The following is a 16,377-nucleotide window of genomic DNA, read 5'->3' as shown; positions in this document are numbered from 1 at the left end:
CCGAAGGACTCCTCTTTCAAAGGCAAGGAAGGTGATGATCATTAGCCTCAATGACTTACTGTGCCAGAACTCATCTCCCTACAGAAAGAACACCTCTACATCCCTCTCTCTCTCGCCCTCCCCTCTGTCTTCCTTTCCCTCCCTCTCTCTTTCAGGGTGCTGGCTGAGCAGAGGCCGGTCCATTCAGTTACTCAGGGTAAGCTATTAGGTCTCATTTCATGGTAAACATGGCCATCTGCTGGTCGGAGGAGAGGGACTAACACTAGGTGAACGAGGGGATTGACTGAAGGGTTGGTCTGGGGTCGTATTCACTAGGCACGGAGAGATAAGATAAGATACGGGGAGATACTTTTTGAATTTGTCCAATAAGAAATGCACATTTTCATTTTCCATTGCACAATGTTTTTTTTTTTTTTTATGTCTACGGTGCGACTTAATGAATATGACCCAGGTGTAGCCAACTCAGGTGTAGGTCCCGGAGCGCTGCAGTGTGTGCAGGTATACGTCCACTTGTCCAAGCCTAGTACTATCACATTAAAGTTCAAACATTCAACTAAATCATGGTCTTAAATGTAGACCAAGATTATTTTAATAAGGTGTGTTGGAGCTAGGTTGGAACAAAGGCAGGCACACAGTTTTGTAACAATGAGAACAGAACCAGAGGTTAAAGAGGGTTTGTGCCAGGCAGGGAGAGGAGAAGGGGATGGGACATGGACTACATGGTTCTCACCAAGACAGAAGTAGACATATGGGGTGTGTGTGTGTGTGTGTGTGTAGGTCGGCGGGCTTGTATTATTATCCTCGTGGGTATTATCCTCGTGAGTCCCCAAAAGTCCCCACAAGAATAGTAAAACAAGGAAAAATCACGTCCCCACCAGGACGAATGCTATTTTAAGCTTAGGGGTTAGGTTTAGGGTTATGGTTACAATTAGATTTAGGGTTAGAATTAGGGTTATGGTATGAGTTAGGGTGAGGTTTGGCGTTAGGGGTTGCGATATGATACAATATACTCTACACGGAAACTAATTTTGTTATGTCAGCATACAAATATATAAACATAACACAATATATTACATGGAGTACAGTAAATTAGGGAATATTGGATATTCAATGGTAATATATTGTAGGTACCCACAAGGATAGAAAAACATATTGTGTGTGTGTGTGTGTGTGTGTGTGTGTGTGTGTGTGTGTGTGTGTGTGTGTGTGTGTGTGTGTGTGTGTGTGTGTGTGTGTGTGTGTGTGTGTGTGTGTGTGTGTGTGTGTGTGTGTGTGTGTGTGTGTGTGTGTGTGTGTCCCAGGCTGTGCACATATGACTTTGCACTTCCAGTCTGTGTCCATTCCTGTGAATGCAGGCGTAAGCGTGTCCTCCATTTTGTGAGGGCCAACAATAGGCTGATATATTTGCTGAGGTGATGAATGAGTTTGCCCGCTCCATTCTTCTCCCAGTGTGTGTGTGTGTGTGCCAGGCTGTGCTCTCACATTCTCAAAGTCATTGTTTCCCTGGAGAGGGGTGAGTGTGCTGGTCAGAGCTTTCTGCCACATTCACCTCCCTCACCCCCTCCTTCTCTCCTCTCCATCCCTCTCCTGGCCTGGACTAGGCTCCTCCGCACTGGACACACACATAATGCATATTCTCACTCACTTACCTACACACCACAAACAACACAAAAATGTTAAAATGTATATCACAACCATAAAATGCATTGATGATAATTTAGGCCTATGCACTGCCACTGAGAGTGTATTTAAATACTGTTAGGCATAATGTATTCCATTTTGAATTGTGAATTAAATAGTTCGTTATTTTTCCTTCATTTTTTAAAATGTTTTTATTTCATAAATTCACAACACAACAATGTAGTTGGAAAACGTTTTTGAAAATGATGATCCTACTTCTAGGTGAAAAACCTCTATGGTCTGGTTGTCTGTAGTCAGTTTCGGGAATATGAATCTATTTGACCTCTGTGAGAGGAGTTCAGAGGACAAAGAGAGAGAGATGAAGAAAAAGAGAACGAGAGGAAGAGAGAGACAAGTGGCGGGCACACGAGGCAGTAGTCAACGACGTGCTAGCAGCGCGTGCCCTCGGTTCGCCGCCACCCACGAGAATCGACCGCCACCCTCGCCGCACGGAGTGCCTCGCTCGACTCGCACCTTATTAAACATCCTCTGATAGGGTCACGCTCCCTCCCCCCTACACCCCCCCTCTCCCCGCCCTAGAACAATTTCAATTTTAATAGCTTTTACTATGCATTTCAAGCTCAGGCAGAACCTCCCCATTGAAATAGAGACATCAAAAATGGTGTCCTGAGCCGACAGACAGACAGACAGACCGACAGACAGACAGCCCGGAGCCGTGCGTAATTATCCCGGTGGACGGCGGGCCTGTAGCTGCCTCGCCCTCCTTCATTATCCAGCAGCACTGCACCGGCCCCGCCACCACGCCTGCTCATTTCATTCCTAGGATAAGCTGTGCTAGCTTGTCTATCTGGGTGTATTTCTGGGCTGGGGGGTGATAAAGCAGTAAAATGAAGGTGAGTGTGTCGGGAGCAACTGGCAACCCTCCAGTGGGGCAACTGGCCCCCCTGGCAGTCCAATGTAAGTCAATGGTACACTGTAAAAGGGTTACCGGGATTTTGACAGTAGCTAACAAGCAGCTCAGTGGCAAGTAAAATTCTGTATTTCATATTACAGTACACCTACTGTAATATAAATAGGGTATCAAAGCAAGTACAGTGTAATGACAAGTACTGTGTAATGACAATTTAACTCCTATGTGGTTATAGCGTAATCGGAATGAATAGATGAATGAATGAAATTCGTTGATCGGTGGGGTTTGTATTTCACAGTATTTTACTGTAATTACAAGGGATTAGTTCAAGCAGGTTGGCTGCTAGGTAAAGTGTTTACAAACATTACAGCATATTAATGAATATGTTGTGTTTTATATCACTTCTAGAGGCCTTAAAAAAGGGCTTCCAAAAACACAGCGGCTACAGGGCAAAAAGGAGCAAAAGGACATGGCAAAATGCTCAACCATCAAAGCTTTAAGACTCGCTGCCAGTCAAATCTGTCCCCTATAAATGTTTAATTGGTTTACTATAACCACATAGGAGTTCAATTGTTACAGCATTCTCACTCATGGGTGCAACAAATCTAGCCTCTGTCACACCCTGATCTGTTTCACCTGTCTTTGTGATTGTCTCCAGGTGTCGCCCATCTTCCCCATTATTCCCTGTGTATTTATACCTGTGTTTTCTGTCTGTCTGTTGCCAGTTCGTCTTGTTTGTTCAAGCCAACCAGCGGTTTGTCTCAGCTCCTGCTTTCCCCAGTCTCTCTTTCTTGCCCTCTTGGTTTTGACCCTTGCATGTCCTGTCTCTGAGCCCGCCTGCCTGACCACTCTGCCTGACCCGACCCTGAACCCGCCTGCCGTCTTGTACCTTTCCTCTTCTCTGGACTATTGACCCCTGCCTGCCTTGACCTGTCTATTTGCCTGCCCCTTTGGCATTATTAAACTATTGGTTATCCAACGTGGTCTGCATCTGGGTCTTACCTTCATATCTGATAGCCTCTTACAAGGCACGCCTTAAAATATATTAATGAGTCAGAAACAACAATATCATGCACCTAATAGCACTCCAAAGACATGGTACAGTACTGTATTCTGTGGGGTGGAATTACAGTACCATTCGAAATAGAGCAATTCTTTCCTTGCTCATAACATTTTTCCAGTTACCCTGGTACTTGGTAAAAGCATCATTTCATTAAATGACAAGAAAAGTGTCAACTGTAGCCACTTCACTTCCCTTCATCGTTTGTTGGCCTAAGCATGACCATCATCCACACTCTCCTCATCCACTATACTCTCCTCATCCATTGTTTTTACGGGGGCTAGTTACCCCACATTACCCTATATATCACCTTCCTCCACTTTAATAAGGCTGAGCAGGGAGTGCCATGCACCGCTGCTGCTACTGCCTCCCTCCATCTACTCCGACAAAAGAAGAAGAAAAAACACCCCGGGAGTTGCTGCTAGGGCGTAAGCACTACGGGGAAGTGACCGGAGAGACGGAGTGAAGGTGAAAGCCAGGCGCTCTACCTACAGGGCAACACAAGCTGTTTACTTTATGCATAAAAGAGGAGAGAAAGAAAGGGCGGAGGAAGAATAGACAGGGAGAAGGAGGGCCTGTCGGGCCCTCCTGCTCAAATGAGCTCTTAATCTGTACCGAAGCATGCCATGAGCACTCTAACCGGAGTATGAGGCCCGATGGTAAAATAGAGACATCTTACTCAGGGGTTTCAAACCACAGAAGAGCGTTGAATGTTAAATATATTTAACTCAACAACCTAATTTCAATCAGAAAACAGAGAATGTGTCACGATCCTTTTTATGTCTCTATTTTGGTTTGGTCAGGGCGTGAGTTGGGGTGGGCATTCTATGTTTTGTGTTCTATGTTTTCTATTTCTGTGTGTTTGGCCGGGTGTAGTTCTCAATCAGAGGCAGCTGTCTATCGTTGTCTCTGATTGAGAACCATACTTAGGTAACTTTTTCCCACCTGTGTTTTGTGGGTAGTTGTTTTCTGTTTTGTGTCTGCACCAGACAGAACTGTTTCACTTTCGTTCTCCTGTTTGTTGTTTTTGTTCGATTGGGTTTTTTGGATTAATCATGAACACTTTAAACGCTGCACCTTGGTCCACTCTTCCTTCAGCCCACGAGAAGCGTTACAGAATGTATTCAACCCAGAAAGCCGCATAGAATATATAATCACCATGGCCTGAGTGGTATATGAAGTACACTGTTTCATTGCCTGCAACAGGGCTTTCTTTTTCTGGGCCATAACAGGGCATACACACACAATAACATTGAAAAGAGACAGTAGAAAAAGAAACCATAATCAACCATGTTACAGTGGAAATCAGACTGGTAAACTATGATAACCAGAAACAGAGTGAGAGTGAGAGAGAGAGAGTGACAGTGAGAGAGAGTGAGAGTGTGAGAGAGTGTGAGAGAGAGTGAGAGAGAGAGAGAGAATTTAGACTTTTTGTCTTTCTTTAATGAAACGTTCTCATTTCATTAAACCCCCCCACACTTAAAACAAAAAAACTAATTATCTCCTGTACTGCAGTACTGCATACCATACTCATCTTGCCATCTTCACCACGATACAAAACAACACCACACATCACAATAACCAAAAATCTCACCACTTTAACAACCGTATTTCCAACCCATCTTCCCCAGCTGTACAGACGCCCCCCCCCCCCCCCCCCGACACACCATATCTCCTGAAACATCTCCACACTTTTTATCATTTTATAGAACTCAAATTCCACCCTAAGGTGCACAGAGACCATCCCATTAAATAATAGTGAAGGATCTGTTAGCCTCCACCTTTGACCCTGTTCCTCCTTGTTAGCCAAATAGCCAACTTTGCCTGAGCAAACAGAAAATTCAACAACACACATTTGGCCTTCTTCTTATTTAAATACCTGTACCCCATTATAAACATTCTGACAGTGACCCCAACGTCTCTAATAGACATTCCAACAGAGACATTAATGGCATTAAACTGGCGCACACAGAAAACACATGATGCACAGTTTCACTCATGAAACAGAAAGGACAACCCTGTCCGACTCCCGGGTCGACCCGTGCCAACCAGCTATTAGTGGCCAGGGCTCCATGTAGAACCCTCTGCTAGAGGTCCCCTGGCCTCTTTGGTACTGGGAGTTTGTAGAGCCCCCTCCATCTAAAACCCACCATACTCTCTGCTCCACATACCCCCTGCCACTGATGTGCCTTCACTCCTGGTAGGCTCCTAATGTTTGTAACCTTAATGCAGAGGTTGTAGAGAGCTTCACCTCCCACCCCCTCAAACTCCCCCAGACTCCTGGGGGAGTCTCCAGACCACTTTCCTCCAGACCACTTTGCCAGTCCCCAGTCTCTGCCGTCACCCGCAATGGCGGAAACATTGGCGGCCCCTCCCCCTTTGGCCGCTCAAACACCCCCCCTTCCTGGCTCAGACAGTGCCTTCTGGACCTCCTCCAGGAATCTCTCCAGCAGCCTAAGAGACGTTATTCCTGTTTGTTGTGCCAGGACTTCCAGGGTTTTCCACCCATCCTCCCCCGGCAGTCGCAGGTCACCCAGACTTAGTAAACCTTAGTTGCCTCTGCAGGGTGGCCGACTGAACCGATCTCAAAGGGATGGCTGGGTTGTCGAAGATAGGCTCCTCCCACTGCCTGTGGCAGCCCCTCCCAGTTCTTCCTGACACACCTCTCCGAGGCCAGGTACACCCCCAAAATGTTAAGCCGTTCACAACCCAATCCCTCCATGCCCCACATAACAGAGCTTTGCTCTTGCCCCAGTTCATCTTAGCTGACAAAGCTCCTTTGTACACCTTCAGACTTGTCTGTAGTGCCTGCATATCCTGCCCATCCCTGACCCTCACAGAAATGTAATCTGCATACACCGACACTGCTATGCCTGTCAACACATCCATGACTGTCCAGCACACTCCCTGCAGTCTCCTGTGTAGGACGCCCCAAAAAGACTCAATGGCTAGTGTATATAACTGCCCTGATAGAGGGCATCCTTGTCTAATGCCCCGCCTCACCCAGACTGGCTTACTGAGCCCCCCTCCCACCTTGACTATACATGACGCTCCAGCATACAACATCTTCACACTGGTCAAAAACCTTTCCCCAAACGCAAACACAGACATCACATTAAACAGATACTCATGGCCCACTCTGTCAAAAGCCTTCTCTTGATCTAGAGAGACCAGTCCAAAGTTCACTTTAGAACCTCTCGACAAGTCCAACATGTCCCTGATTAAGAACAAGTTGTCCGTGATTGAGCGTCCCGGTACACAATATGCCTGGTCCTTGTATACTATAGAGTCCAGATGGGATTTCAGTCTGTTAGTGAGGACCTTAGCAAATATCTTGTAGTCCGCACAGAGCAATGCCACAGGCCTCCAGTTCTTAAGTTCACACAAGTCCCCTTTTTTGGGCAGGAGAGTCAGAGCCGCCTGACGGCAGCTCATCGGCAACTCTCCTACCCCGACGCATTCACGCAACACGCAAAAGAAGTCCAGTCCAATTATCTCCAGAATTGTTTTGAAAACTCCACTGGAGTGTGCACGGCCGGGGGACATCTGGGTTACGGCCTCTGCCAGTTCATGGAACAACAGGGGAATGTCCATTTCATCCCTCTGTGCCAGAGAGAGCATAGGGAGTTCTGCAAACAAAACCTGAGCACACATAGGATCACACAGTTCTGCCCTATACAACTTAGTATAAAACTCCACAGTCCGCTCCCGCATCTCCCCCAACAGAGAGGTCACCCACCCATCAGACATCCGTAGACAATGCATACCCTTGGCCTCACCGCTCTGTCTTTCCAAACCAAAGAAGAACTTTCCCCACATCGCACCAATGACTTAGAGACTCATACTCCTCTCTTCGCTGCCCCCACCTGTCCCAAAAAATCTGGAAAGCTGAGCAAAAAGTGGCATCTTGTAAGAGCTTTACATTAAACTTCCAATAGGATGCATGTCGAGGCCCTGGTCAAAGAGACAGCCGAGCCATGGTTATGTGGTGCTCTGAAAAACCCACCAGGAGAATGGTAGCGCCCAAGTTCCCTCTCTTTCCCTGTGTTAGGCACATACACATTTATAAATACAAAATGTTGTTAATTTCTGCTTTTACTACAAGCAGTCTCGCCCTACACACCTCCTTTGAGGAGCAAAAAGGACTGCCACCCCTGCACTAAAATTTGTTCCATGGCTCAACACACTTGCACCTTCCACCAGAGCCTATAGACTTCATTTACCACATCACTATGCGTCTCCTGCAGAAACAACACCTGTATTTTTTGTTTTGTTTTACATATTCACCCAACACACTCCTCTTTCCCGCATCTCTGGTGCCATTTATATTAAACGAGTCTACCTGAAGAGTCTCCATAAGTGGGAGAAAAGCCAGCAAAGAAAGAGACCAATAGCAAAGCTCAAAAAGCCCCAGTGCCAGAATGAAACTATTCATCTAAACAGCGTCTGAAGGTAGACCTTTACGCACTGTTGTGACCCACTTCCTCAACCTAAACCGTTTCCTGGGTAAGAGGACATCATGCACCTCATTTTTCATAGTGTGTTGTACTGATCTTACAAACTTTCCCGGATCAAAAAAGAAAAGCTCGAAGATTAACTTTTTGCCCCTTAGTCTCATTCAGGAACCTTGACAGTTCCCTCACCGTGTACTTTGACCCCTCTGCTTGACTGGCTGTCAGCTCTGGACCTACTGAGGAGGAGTCTGAAAAAAAGGCCTCCTCATCATCCTCTTCCCCACTATACTCTCCTCATCCACTAGCATAACCTGACTAGACAGCCTCATCTACACCACCATCCATAACCTGACTAGGCCCAGCCTCATCTACACCACTATCCATAGCATGTGTTACGGATACAAGTGTTCTGTGTGTATCCTGTGTGTATTTCTTTTCTCTCCTTCTCCCTTACTCACAGGTGACCATCATCATTCCCCAATCAGTCGCTAATCAGAAGACACCTGCTCCTTTTCCCTTACCCAATCACAGTCCCTTTCCCTTGGTTTAAAACCCCTGTCAGTTGTTTTCTCCCCAGCTCAATCTCTTTTGTAAATGCCTCCTGTCTGTAGATCGCTTGTGTGTTTTGCAGTTACATGTCACTTGGTCCCCATCTGTGAGTATTGTTTTTGGTTATGGTGTTTGAGTGTTTGTTTGATGGTGGGAAAAGGGGGTAACCAGACAAGTTGCCCTTGGGCTACACTACCCGTAGTTAAACTTTGTTATATAAACACTAGTTAGAACTGGGCGGACCACCCCCTGTATTTTTGGTTAGTTAGTTAGCTGTTTGTGAAGTAGGCTAGTCTAGCTTAGGGGTGTTTTGAATTATTATTCTTTCAATCCTTGGGTCCCGCTCAGCCCCTTTTCCTGCTCACCCCATTTACCGTGTGTTTATAAATAAACATTTAGTGTTTGACGGTAATTAAGTTGTCTGTGGTTATTTTTGTTCTCACTGATACGTTGTCACGATAATAATTTGCATGAGTTGTTACGGGTCCCATTACCATCACTCCTAGATTGTCGGGCCAAAGGGATTCGTAACAGCATGACTAGACCCAACCTCAGCTACACCACCATCTGTAGCCTGACTAGGCCCAGTCTCATCTACACCTCCATCTGTAGCCTGACTACCCCACCATATCTAGCCTGACTAGGCCCAGCCTCATCTATACCACCATCCATGGCATGACTAGACCCAGCCTCTGCTGCCTGCGTCTCATTGCCCCCTGCACGTTGACCTCGATTTCCCCCACTGGCGCTTGTACCCTCACCTTGTTTACAACCTTTATGTGGGCACACAAAGCTCTTATGCCCCAAATCCCCACACTCAAAGCACCGTAGACTCTGTGCTGGGAAACCCAGCATAGAAACCCTCCCCATGCCTCACTTTAAGCTGTTTCTCATTGTTATTCAGCGACATGAACACTTGCCTCCAGAACGAAACAACATGCTTAACGGCATCTGCCTGAAAACCTGCCAGCAGTTCACAAAACCCGAAGGCAAACTTAACAAACCGACTCAATTCTTTCCGGATTTAATCATCCGTAATAAACGGAGGCAAATTAGCGAATACCACTCTAGTCGAAGGACTCGATCAGCCTACCCACCAAATTTACTCTTTTCATGAACACAACCACAGCTTTGTTCATTCTAGATGCAGAATGTATAAATTCAGCTCCTACCTGTTCGCTGATGGCGAGCAGAACCTCTTCCACCTTAATTGCATTCTCAGGAACACACCTGAATCCATGCCGTAACCACAGCATCTCCTCCTCGCTAGGCTGCGAGGCCATCGCGCACACCACACTTTCCAAACCCCAGGAAACTAAAACTCTGTCCTCTTCCTCCCTAACTTTGAAAAAAAAACAGTGGGTACCGCTAAACTAACAGTGTGTTAACCCTCCACCATAGAAAATAACAATTGAAAGAAAACACCAAGAAGAAATTCAAGAAAACATCCTCTCAACTACCAAACACTCCCAGCATGCACTGCGAGAGAGAGCGAGAGAGAGAAAGAAAAAGAAAGAAATCATAATCAACCTTGTTACAATGGAAGTCAGACTGGCAAACTATGGTAACCAGAGACAGAGGGAGCGGGAGAGAGAGAGAGATTGAAGAGGAAGAGAGAGGCAGAGAGAGAGAGGCCGCCATAGGCAGACCTGGCTATGTGCCCACTGCCCACAAAATGAGGTGCAAACTGAGCTACCCTAACTAACCTCCTGCCAAATGTATGACCACATTAGAGGCACATATTTCCCACATATTTCCCACAGATCACACAGACAAACAAAGAATTAGAAAACAAATGAAACATTCATAAACTCCTATATCTGTCCTATATCTGTCTTGCAATCACAGCTGCAAGATTTGTAGCCCGTTGCCATGAGGAAAGGGCAACCAGAGGAGCACAAACAACATTGTAAATACAACCCGTATTTATCTGTTAATTTTGATCAACTATTTGCACATTGCTACAATACTGTACATAGCCAATAATATAACCTTTGAAATGTCTATATTCGTTTGTGAGTATAATGTTTACTGATTGTTTATTTCCCTTTTGTGTATTGTCTATTCTATTTGCTTTGGAAATGTAGACATATGTTTCCCATGCCAATAAAGCCCTTTGAATTGAATTTAGAGAGAGAGAGAGAGAGGTGGAAACGAGAAGTCTGATATGAACCTTGTCAGGTTTTGGCCAAGACTGTTCGGGTTTTTGGTCACTAGATGTCCCCATTGCACCTTTTTTGTACCTTTTGTTTTTCTTGCTCCAATTATTGTTTGCACCTGTAGGTCATTCCCTTGTTAGTATTTAATCCCTGTGTGTTCCTTAGTTCCTTGCTCTGTGTTTGTAAGTTAGCACCCAGCCCCAGCCCAAGCCTTGTTTTATTCAGTGTTTTCTCTTGTTGGATTTTCCAGAGGTTCTCTGGTTTAGTTTTGTGTATTATTTGAGTAGTCTTTTGAGGTTTGTTTTTCCCTGCTGTTTTTTACCACTTTGTGGAGTTTCTTTAGTATTTTGGAGGATTTCCATTTTTGTGCCTTTTGGCTTGATTTTTGGACATTGTGGTTTTAGTTTCTTTGCCTGGAGATTTTGTTCTTTATTAAACCACTATCGCTAGTACTGCTGTGTCTGCCTCATCTTCTGGGTTCTGACGATTATTAGTGACTGTTTCTCGCACCGGGTCCTGACAGAAACACAGAGCCATTATAATGAACCCAGAGGCAGCCAGTACCCAGGATCTTTTTTCCATGCTGTCCCACCACGAGGGGACTGTCCAACGCCACGAAGCTGCTCTGGTTCAGCAAGAGGCCTTAATGGCTAGACATTCTCAACTTCTGTCAGAGATGCTGACTTCCATAAAGCAGATTTCGGATCGACTTTCCCCGGCAACCGCTTCTGCTCCAGTTCATCAGATTCAAGTACCCCTGGCAGTTAACCCCCTGGCTGAACCTCGTCTACCGCCTCCCCAACGGTTCTCAGGGGATCCGAGTGTTTGTAAGGGGTTTTTCACCCAATGTTCTCTCTCCTTTGAGCTGCAACCATCGTCGTTTCCCACCGACCGGTCCAAGATAGCATATATCATCACCCTGCTGTCGGAAAAAGCCCTAGCCTGGGCTACTGCTGCAAGCGAGTGTTTCAAGGTCCTACCAACGGCCCTGACTCAGCCAAACAGCTCCTGACTCTCCGCCAAGGTCGGCGCAGCGTGACGGACTATGCCATCCAGTTCCGCACTGTGGCAGCAGCAAGTGGCTGGAACGACGAGGCGCTCACAGTGTGTTTTTTGAAGGGTCTTTCTGACACCATCCAAGATGAACTGGCCACTCGGGAACCACCGGACAACCTCGAGTCCCTTATCAAGTTGGCTTCACGCATAGACCAGCGTCTGAGAGAGAGAGAACTCAACCGCAGACCGCTCACCCTAGCTCCTATCGGTTCCAGCTCCGAGTCTCCACCTTTATCCTCGCTGGCTCCACCAGAACCCATGCAGGTTGGACGCATCTCCCAGGCTGAGAGAGACCGCCGGATGAGGGAGCGATGCTGTCTATATTGCGGCAAACCGGGCCATTTCCGCTCCACGTGTCCCGGGCTCCAGGGAAACGCACTCTCCCGTGCAGGCCTGGGAGGACTGTAACGGGAAATATAACCTCCTCCCATCCATCCAACTCCCGCCTGCTCATTCCAGTTACCCTTTCCTGGGACGACCACGAGTTTTCTCTTCAAGCCTTGGTAGACTCTGGAGCCGCAGGTAACTTCATGGATGGAGTCTGGGCGAAGGAGAATGGCGTTCCTTCTGAACCTCAAAGTGACCCCATAAGGGTTACTACGTTGGATAGAAGTCCTTTGGGATCTGGACTTGTCACTCGTGCCACTACCCCCTTGAGACTTTCAGTTTCCCAACACCAGGAAGTGATGAACTTTCATCTGATCTCCTGTTCCGAGTTCCCTCTCGTCCTTGGTTATCCCTGGCTTCACAGCCATAACCCTCACATCGACTGGTCTGTGGGCACTATCAAGCAGTGGGGTCCTACGTGTCAAGCCACTTGTATCTTCCCGAGTTCCCAGAGTTCCCCTTCCGAGTCTCTAGAATCCATCGACCTGTCCCGAGTTCCCGAGTGTTACCATGACCTCAAACTGGTATTTAGCAAACAGAGGGCCACCAAACTACCACCCCATAGATCTTACGATTGCACCATCGACCTGTTGCCGGGGACCTGTCCTCCCAGGGGTCGGATCTTTTCCCTTTCTCCTCCCGAACGAGCTGCTATGGATACCTACATCAAGGACGCTCTGGCAGCAGGCCTCATGCGTCCATCTACCTCGCCGGCGGGAGCAGGGTTTTTCTTTGTGGCCAAGAAAGACGGTGGATTACGACCTTGCATCGACTACCGGGGACTCAATGCCATAACCGTCCGTAACCGCTACCCGCTACCCCTTATGGCCACAGCCTTTGAGCTGCTCCAGGAAGCAGTTGTCTTCACTAAGCTTGACCTGCGGAACGCATACCATCTTGTGCGGATCAAACCCGGGGACGAGTGGAAGACCGCTTTCAACACGCCTACTGGTCACTACGAATACTCGGTGATGCCCTTCGGCCTGACCAACGCTCCGGCTGTGTTCCAAGCGCTCATAAACGATGTGCTTAGGGATATGCTTAACATCTTTGTGTTTGTTTACTTGGATGACATCCTCATCTTTTCGAGCTCCCTTCAAGAACACATTAAGCATGTCAGACAAGTGCTCAAACGCCTCCTAGACAGCCATTTGTACGTTAAGCCGGAAAAGTGTGAATTCCATTCCTCTCGAGTACAATTCCTGGGATTTATAGTGGAACCCGGTCGAGTCCAGATGGACCCCAAGAAGGTAGGGGCGGTAGCGGATTGGCCCACCCCCAAGTCCGTTAAGGAAGTTCAGCGTTTCCTGGGCTTCACCAACTTTTACCGCAAGTTCATCAAGAACTTCAGCTCGGTGGCAGCCCCTCTATCAGCTGTAACCAAGGGTGGCAACACAAGGTTTCTGTGGGGAAGAGAAGCTGAGACGGCCTTCCAAGGACTCAAGCAGCGCATCCTCTCTGCTCCCATCCTGACACTACCAACGGCGGATGAACCTTTTGTGGTGGAGGTAGACGCATCAGAGGTTGGGGTTGGAGCTGTCCTGTCTCAGAGGGGTGAAGACAAGAAGCTTCATCCTTGCGCCTTCTTCTCTCACCGGCTTACCCCGGCCGAGAGGAATTACGATGTGGGGGATCGTGAACTCCTAGCGGTTAAGATGGCATTGAAGGAATGGAGACACTGGCTCGAGGGGGCTTCTCAACCGTTTCAAGTGCTTACGGACCACAAAAATCTGGAGTATATCCAGCAGGCGAAGCGGTTGAACTCCAGACAAGCTCGATGGTCTCTTTTCTTCAGCCGATTTCAGTTTATCCTCACCTATAGACCCGGGTCGAAGAATCTCAAACCGGACGCCTTGTCACGAATCTACTCTCCTGCCATTCGAGAAGATACTGACATGACTGTCCTTCCGGCCGCTAAGATCGTGGCTCCGATCTCGTGGCAAGTGGAGGATACCGTGAAACAAGCTCAAGCCATCGAACCGGGCCCTGGAGGAGGTCCAGCTAATCGGTTGTTTGTTCCCAAGGCAGCAAGGTCCCAAGTCCTTCTGTGGGGGCACTCCTCTCGCCTCACCTGTCACCCGGGCGTAGGTCGCACCTTGGAGTTCATCCAGCGTAAGTTCTGGTGGCCCACCATAAAAGAAGACGTTGCCACTTTCGTCAAGGCCTGTTCCGTGTGCTGCCAGGGCAAATCTTCTCACCTCCGCCCTCAAGGACTCCTTCACCCTCTATCTATTCCCCACCGACCCTGGTCCCATATCTCGTTGGACTTTATTACTGGCCTTCCTCCGTCCCATGGTAATACTACGATCCTAGTCATCATCGACAGGTTTTCTAAGGCGGCCAGGTTTGTTCCCTTGACCAAATTACCTTCTGCCAAGGAAACAGCTGAGTTGGTGATTAACCATGTGTTCCGAGTCTTTGGGATTCCGCAAGATATGGTTTCCGACAGAGGTCCCCAGTTCGCCTCAAGGTTTTGGAAGGCCTTCTGCCAACTCATAGGGGCCACGGCCAGTTTATCTTCAGGGTACCATCCGGAGTCCAATGGCCAAACTGAGAGGATGAATCAGGAGCTGGAAACCACCCTCAGATGCATGGTTTCCAACAACCCGTCCACATGGTCATCATTCATTGTTTGGGCCGAGTACGCGCACAACACCTTGTGCTCCTCCTCCACTGGTATATCCCCGCATGAGTGTCAGTTTGGCTATGCGCCTCTATTGTTCCCGGACCAGGAGGCAGAAGTCAGAGTGCCTTCAGCCTCGAGGTTCATCAGACGCTGTCGGCTTACGTGGAAGAAGGCACGTCTTAATCTTCTGCGTTCCTCTCAGCAGTACCAACGACAAGCCAACAGACGTCGCCGTCCCGGTCCTACCCTGTACCCCGGCCAGAGAGTATGGCTCTCAACTAAAAATTTACCACTACGGGTGGAGTCTCGCAAGCTGTCCCAGAGGTTCATCGGTCCCTTTAAGATTGCCAGGAGAGTCAATCCCGTTACTTTTCGCCTGCACTTACCCAGATCCCTTAAGATCAATCCAACATTTCACATCTCTTTATTAAAACCTGTTGTTTTTTCTCCCCCTATCCCGGCAGGCAGACCTCCCCCTCCGCCCCGTGTCATCGGTGGCCAGTCGGCTTATACCGTCCACCGGATACTGGATTCCCGCCGGGTGCAGCGGTCCTGGCAGTATCTGGTGGACTGGGAAGGCTACGGTCCCGAGGAGCGCTCCTGGGTTCCTGCCAAGGACATACTGGACCCTGACCTCATTCGTCAGTTCAGGACCCTCCACCCTGAGAAGGCTGGTAGGAACGTCAGGAGCCGTTCCTAGGAGGGGGATTCTGTCAGGTTTTGGCCAAGACTGTTCGGGTTTTTGGTCACTAGATGTCCCCATTGCACCTTTTTTGTACCTTTTTGTTTTTCTTGCTCCAATTATTGTTTGCACCTGTAGGTCATTCCCTTGTTAGTATTTAATCCCTGTGTGTTCCTTAGTTCCTTGCTCTGTGTTTGTAAGTTAGCACCCAGCCCCAGCCCAAGCCTTGTTTTATTCAGTGTTTTCTCTTGTTGGATTTTCCAGAGGTTCTCTGGTTTAGTTTTGTGTATTATTTGAGTAGTCTTTTGAGGTTTGTTTTTCCCTGCTGTTTTTTTACCACTTTGTGGAGTTTCTTTAGTATTTTGGAGGATTTCCATTTTTGTGCCTTTTGGCTTGATTTTTGGACATTGTGGTTTTAGTTTCTTTGCCTGGAGATTTTGTTCTTTATTAAACCACTATCGCTAGTACTGCTGTGTCTGCCTCATCTTCTGGGTTCTGACGATTATTAGTGACTGTTTCTCGCACCGGGTCCTGACAAACCTAGTGAGCCAGTAGCCACGTATCAGTCATAATGTGACGTATTCACTATGGCTACTCTGCTCACCACAAGACTATATTAGCCCACTGAGCTAAAGCCTGCCATTTGCTCCAAAATCCAACACAAGAATTGCATTTTTTTAATGAATGTTTTTAGTTTTTGAGTTGTTAAACCAAAGTTCCTCAACAAGCTAGCATAGTTCACTACACCACCTCTGTATGCTGTAAAAGTGTGTGTTACCAGCCTTTGGTAAACAGAGAACAGTCCTGAGGGTTTCCTTGTCCCTCTCTGTCCTCCTTCTCCCTCCTCTCCATC

Source organism: Salvelinus alpinus, chromosome 9, assembly GCF_045679555.1.
Source record: "Salvelinus alpinus chromosome 9, SLU_Salpinus.1, whole genome shotgun sequence".
Lineage (NCBI taxonomy): Eukaryota > Metazoa > Chordata > Actinopteri > Salmoniformes > Salmonidae > Salvelinus > Salvelinus alpinus.
Note: the sequence above shows the minus strand (reverse complement) of the source record.